The sequence below is a fragment of the Bubalus bubalis genome, chromosome 4 (assembly GCF_019923935.1).
Source record: "Bubalus bubalis isolate 160015118507 breed Murrah chromosome 4, NDDB_SH_1, whole genome shotgun sequence".
Classification (NCBI taxonomy): domain Eukaryota; kingdom Metazoa; phylum Chordata; class Mammalia; order Artiodactyla; family Bovidae; genus Bubalus; species Bubalus bubalis.
Window position 1 is genome coordinate 101,164,711 of NC_059160.1, and position 6,900 is coordinate 101,171,610.

At 40.6% G+C, this 6,900-nt stretch overlaps 1 long non-coding RNA gene across 1 annotated transcript; it reads right to left on the reverse strand.

Annotated features, from left to right (window-relative positions):
• Positions 1 to 710: 710 nt before the first annotated feature.
• LOC112584640 lies at positions 711 to 6,534 on the reverse strand. Its single transcript, XR_003108969.2, has 4 exons — positions 6,451 to 6,534; positions 3,574 to 3,767; positions 1,375 to 1,678; positions 711 to 1,053 (listed from the first exon to the last, which is right to left on the reverse strand). It is a non-coding gene; the product is annotated as an uncharacterized LOC112584640 (long non-coding RNA).
• Positions 6,535 to 6,900: the final 366 nt, after the last annotated feature.

Sequence of the window (6,900 nt, forward strand, 5' to 3'; positions counted from 1 at the left end):
GTCCTTTCCCTCCTTCTGAGGGAAGTTTCTATAGAATTAATAGTTTCTGTGGAATGGATGAAAAGTTGCCTGGAAAGAAAACTTTGGAAGAAGACTCAAAAGTATCCTTTTAGTGCTCAAAAAGGCATGAAACATAAGCTGAATATTTTATAAAGTGGGCTTATTTGCAGTGGCTGTAAGATCTCAAAAAAGTGCAGCTCTATCAATATACATGACATCAGTGATAACCACAACTATCCTAAACCCCAAACACGTAATTTCTCCAAAATCATTCCTAGACATGCTCACTACCAGATATATTGCTTCTTTTGGTGTATCTGGAACATTGTTTTGTAGAGTGATCTAACTTCTTGGAAATCCTATATTGAAAAACTTATTTGAGATAAGGTAATCATAGGCAACATGGATGTGTTTTCTTTGAATTATAGTTGATCACTGAACACCTTTTCTGAAAATTCCAGTAATAAGAGATGGCTAAAAAGAATAATTGGAGAAGGAAATGGCAACCTACTCCAGTGTTCTTGCCTGGAGAATCCCAGGGACAGGGGAGCCTGGTGGGCTTCCACCTATGGGGTCGCACAGAGTCGGATACGACTGAAGCGACTTAGCAGCAGCAGCAAAAAGAATAATAATAATAATCCTTATTATAAGGATTCAAATTTAGATAATAATCTTCTTGAAAACTAAAAAAACAAACAAAAAGGCCCCAAGACAAAAAACAAGTACTCTAGCAAAAAAAAAAGCACAAAACTCAAGCAATATACACATTAATGTTTATAATAATGGTGTTATTAAGGCATTTAGAGTATGCATAATTTATAGCAAGTGTTACTCTTAATAATAAATATTATCCTGGTAGACTAGAATCTTTGCATATGTTACCTTACATGGTAGGTGGGTCCAGTTTAATCATATGAATTCATAAAAGTGGAGGACATTTCCAGGTTGGATGGGAAGTGATGATGGACACATGGTCAAGGAGATACTAGATTGCTGGCTTTGAAGATGCGAAAAGGGAGCCAGGAGTCAAAGAATGCAAGCCATTTCTAGAAGCTGGAAAATGAAAGGAAAGAGATTCTTCCTCAGAGTCTCCAGAAAAGAAATAGCCTCTAACACCTTGATTTTAGCCCAGTGAGAGCCATGATGAATTTCTGACCCACAGAAATACAAGGTAACAAGCTTATGTGGTTTTAAGCCACAACATGTTCATTGTAATTTGTTATGGCAGCAATAAAAGAGTCACCTAATAGTTGAGACAAACTTTCTCATGAACAGCTTATCTCTTTGGATGGGGAGAAAACAATGTACCCTTTTTAAGTATAAGTATCTCAACCACTTCTGATTGAAAAACAGTTGTATGTTGAGGTCACTTACTCTCTTCTGGGTAAATGATTGCTCTCCCAGATTTCCTCTTCTTTTCTCTGTTCTTCCCAAGGTGACTCTAGGCCAGTGGAGTAGAAGGGGGCTCATGTATCTTCTTGGGAATGGGGGACAGGTGGCTTCCCCAGGAGAAGCCTTTCATTATGGATCAGTCCCCACTAATCTTTGCTTGTTGCTGCTGCTGCTAAGTCGCTTCAGTCATGTCTGACTCTGTGCGACCCCATAGAAGGCAGTTGCTTGTTGGCCTCTGCTAAATGTGCTGGTGTTGTTGCTAGCCCTCCCAAACTTTGGGCATTCCCTAGGGGAATGGTGATTTGGGGGAAGAAAAATTAGATTCAGAGAGAATCCTTTTCAGAGAGGAAAAAGAAGTAAAAATATAGTTTCTTCCTTTGCTGCTTACTCTAGACACTGCCATTGGCTCCAGTCATTGAGATCTCATCCTTAATCAGCCCTGGACTCTGCTGACCAAGTGATCTTCTTAGCAGTTCTGCAACTTCTGGGGGCCATGTGAGAACTTTTGTATCTTCTGTAAACTGTGCTCAATACATGGGAGGCTATAAACCATATTTCAGGCTCCTTTAATCAATGTTGTGCTATCAATCTTGGACCATTTTGGTCCAAATGGCTCAAAGTTTCTTTCAGAGACTTTGAGGCTTCTTTCAGAGGCTTTCTGAAACCTCCAGGCAGTTGGGTGACCAGTTCTGAAGTTCTTGGGATTCTTGTGCTTATCTGGATGTATTTTCCCCCATCTCTATGTACCGTGTTTGTCTAAAGGTTGTGGAATTGGGTCATCTAATGTCACACTGCCTCCCTTTATTCTTCCTTGGACAAATTTATTCTTCCTTGGATAAATTTTCCTTGGACAAAAGGATCTGGATTTTTCTTTCTTCTCAACTCCAGAAGGGACTTTCCCTACATCTTAATTTCCTTTCCCCAAAGCACCAACCTCAGTTTTTAAAAAAAGGTAATTAAAAAAATAATGGGGAAGGGTATTCCCTTCACACCACAGAAGAAACTCTGATCTAGACTGGCCATGCTTGTCTCCTGATAGGGTAGCTACAGGACAATGAGATATTTGAAGTCAGAAAGATCAAAAATCTATTGATTTTTTGCAGAGGTTGGTACATTAGAGCCTACTAGCTGGCTGATGGCTTTTTATAGGAGTATAGCACTGTATTGGATAGAGTATCAGAGTAGCTCAGTCATGTCTGATTCTTTGCTACCCCATGAATTGTAGCCCATGGGGGTCCTCTATCCATGGAATTTTCCCCACCAGGATACTGGAGTGGGTTGCCATTCCTTTCTCCAGCAGATCTTCCTGACACAGGGATCAAACCCACATCTCTTGTGTCTCCTGCATTGGCAGGTGGATTCTTTACCAACTGTGCCACTTAGGAAGCCATAGTGCTGTGCATTCCTTTATACATTGTCTCTGACTCCTTTTGGGCTACAATGGCAGCATTGTATGGCCTGCACATTCCCAAATGTTTTCTATCTGGCCCTTAAGATAGTATTTATTGGTTCTTTGCTGGCAGTCCAGCAGTTAAGACTCTAGGCTTCCACTGCAGGGGGTGCAGGTTTGATCCCTGGTCAGGGAATTAGGATCCTACATGCCAAATGGTGTGGTCAAAGAACAAAGAAACCAAGAAAGTGTTTACTGACCCACATTCAATGTATTAGTAATGTGTTCTATGTAACAGATAAGCTCAATACCTGGGAGCTTAAAACAGTAAACACATACACTGTGGGTCAGAGATCTGGCTGCCATAGCTGGGTGATTTTAAGGTCTCCTGTAAAGACTGCAGTCAAGCTATTGACCAGGACCACAGTCATCTACAGAATCTACTTCCAAGCTCGCCCAGGGGGTTGCTGGCAGACTGAGTTTCTTAGTATTTTTTTAGCAGCTTTTGATTTGGAGGCCTTAGTTCTTTGCCACATGGGCTTCTTCACTGAGCTGGTCCACATGAAGCTGGCTTCCCCCAGAGCAGGTGATTTAACAGAGAGAGAGAGAGAGAGAAATCAGCAGTCTTTTATAACTAAATCAGCAATCTTTTATAACTAAATCTTGAAAGTGATATATCAGTTCTATAGTATTCAACTTGTTAGAAGCATGCTCTAAGGGCAGAGGACACTGGGAGATGTTTGGAGGCATGCTATGACATTTGGTAACCCTTCACATTTTCACTCATTTACCTCTTTGTGCTATGCATGGATTTCTGTCAATGTAGCTCTGGAATTTAGGACTGCAAGAGCCAAGATAAGCCAGGTAGTGAAGTGCTGAAGTCATTGTAAATCTTATTCCAAGACATCTGTAAAGTTGCTGGTCTGCTTGGTGCCTGTGGGCCAAATCCAGGCTAAAACTCCAAAGGTTTGAAATACATGGGAGCCTAAAAGGAAGCAAATGGCAGAGATTCAGAGTACAGAGACTGGTGATTACGACAAGACTGATTTGTGGCAAGGTTAAAAGTTTCTGTGTGGTGGCTCAGTGGTGAAGAATCCGCCTGCTAAGCAGGAGATGTGGGTTCAATCCCTAGGTCCAGAAGGTTCCATTGGATAAGGAAATGGCAACCCCCTCCAGTATTCTTGCCTGGGAAATCCCATGGACAGAGGAGCCTGGCGGGCTACAGTCCATGGAGTCACAAAGACTAGGACACAACGTAGTGACTAAACAGCAGCATCAGCAGCAGGCAGTTAAAAGGACAACAATGAGAGCTTTTGATTCGTTAATTCATTTGATATTCAACAAATAGTGAATTCCTACTAAGCTCCAGGTGCTAAGGCTTTGTGGATATAGCAGCAAACTTGGAAGCAAGGATGGCCTCGAGCAGGAAACATCTTCCAGCAGGTGCTTCCTTTGTATGTTGACAGAGACAACAAGTGACTTCCCAGGATTTGACCCTTTGGGGATTTGCGGGCAGGAGAAGATATTTATATTAAATATTTATTTTAAAAGATAGGTTGAATGGAGCCTGTATTCAGGGATAGGAGGCAGGCCCTTAGAAACTTTTTCATGCTTCATTTATGGTCCTTCCTAGTTTAACTGAATGCTTTAAAGAATGCTTGTTGCCCCCCAAGTTTAGGATTCCAGGTACAGGTGTGGAGTGGCAGGGTCAATAGAAGCTATGGACTGTTGAATGTATTAACACACCACCTCCTTTTTCTTACCTGTTTTATTTAGCCATTGTAAGCACATTAGGCTCAGACCATATATATTTGTTTAACAATTAGATCTACAATTCCGCTCCAGAAACCTCCGTCAAAACCCAAACCCTTTTTCTTGCTGTCTAGATGGAGGTAGAGGAGAGAAACTGGGACAGGAGGAAACAAAATTTTCTTGGCTCATCCAGGGAAAGTCAGGTTGATCTGGGGATAGATTATAAAGACTCAAGTCCTGTGTTAGCTGGGGGAGAGCCAGGAACCGTGGTGTCCCTACCTCAAGGACGCTTGTATAAACTTTTGACCTACAAATGAAGTTAATTTCCTCTATCTGTGGGACTGAAATTCCATTTTAGGATTCCATTAGCCCCAAATATTCCATCACCTGCACTCACATCAATGGTTTATTGGTGTGGACTTTTTTTATGGGTCTCAGCAGAAACTTAGAGCAGGAGTGGCGCTCGTAAGGTTTTTCAGTCATGCACATTTCAAAAGGAAGGGACGTGGAGGAAAAGAGAGCCATGGAAACTTGTTATTTGGAAACTGACTCTGTGAGAAAAATAGAAATGAACTTTTAAAATGAAATGATGGCAAAGCAAAATATTAAGGCATAATAGGGTAGCCTTGGCTATCTCTGTCACCATGAATCCTTTTTCTTGGAGACTGTCATATCTGATGCCAGACACACAAATGTTTTGCACTTACTCAGCAGTTAAAGGTAAGAGGTTGTGAAACTCTAAATGAGCTAGGGAAAAAAATAAAAAGAGGCAAAGGGCTGAGTTTGAGTGAGTGAAGGAAGATAAACCAGTTGAGACTGCATGTTGATGACACTCACCAGGGTTGCTCAACAGTCATATCTGACAAACAGCAAGAGAAAAAGGAAACATTTTGGCAGAGTCAGCCACCCTCAGCATCTCTCTTCAAACCCTGCTAAGAAATCCCCACCACTGGATGAGTTATTTCCTCTTTCTGCTGTAGGAGTACAATGGGAAAAAAATAGACCCTAGAGCTGAAAGACTGAGGTTAGGAAATAGTACCACGAGTAATAACAAAATAATGAATTGGACCTGGAGGTATGGATCTTCCATCTAGAGGCTTGAATTTAGTCAGGTCCATTCTGGTGCAGTGGATACTTTGCCTGTCTCTTTAGGCTGTTTCATATGGTCTTTTGTTTATAGCTATATTTGGTTTTGTTCATTCCTTCATCTTGCCTAGAATCCAGTGGAATTGCACCTCCTCCTGCTTCTTTGTCCCTGTCAAATCCGCTCTCAGATTCCTATGCTTTCTTTAAAATCCAACTTAAATCCATCTTTCTTCCAAGAAAACTCAGCTCTCCCAGTCCAACTTACACTTTTTTCTCCTTTCTCCTCCAAATATCGTTAGCCCTTTATTAAACTGGTCACAGTGTCCTTTTTTACACGAGTTACTTATATATTTTCTGTTGTCTTTATTGAATCAAAGTCTCCAAAGGGCAAAAGGCTTGCCATGAACAACCTTATATTTCCTATAATATTTACTCAGTGATATGAGCAAAATAAAAAGCCAATATAATATGTCAATGTTTATTACAAAGTATAAACTGTTAATAACTTTAACAGAGATACAAGATCCTAGACAAAATTTCTGTAATTTTCTTAAAGTTAAATTTAATTAACCTCTATCATCTTTTTTTTTGGCTGCACTATTTGTAGAATTTCAGTTCCCCAACTAGAGAGCGAACCTGTGTCCTTGGCAGTGGAAGCTCATGGAGTCCTAACCTCAAGGAATTCCCAACCTCTATTTTCTTTTGCTTTGCTGTGTAGAATGCTAATGGAAGAGACAAGGTTATTTATTTTTGGAAAAAAATTTTGGAAACGCTGTTTATTTTAAAATCTTTTGATTAAAAAGGAAAAAAGAAAAAGAAAGTGATTCTACCTGCCTTTGAGTTCCTTGGAGGCACAGGGCCATGGGGTTATCTTGCTGGCTTCATATTAGGGCTGCAGGACATTCTAGAATTTTTAATTTTTTTTCCCCTTTCGTGGCGAAATCTTTTGAACAGAACTTTGTGTTGTAAAAAAGAAACAGAACGCGCCCATCACTAGATCCTATGGTTTTCTCTCTTCCTTTTCCCACCCAAATCTCTCAAAGGTGGTGTTTATGCCTATTGGCTACACTTTTGAGATATGCCTTCATTTCCTAACTGCTTGCAGTTAACTGACTTTGATCTTCATCACACTCCAATAACAGTTCTCCAAAAGGTCAGCTGTGACTTCCTTTTTGTCAGAATATCTCAGCAGCATTTGACGTTGATGACCTCCTCTTTGTGACACTCTGTTGCCTTTGTCTTTGACATTTTTTGTTTCCTAGATTTTCTTCTAGGGGGAG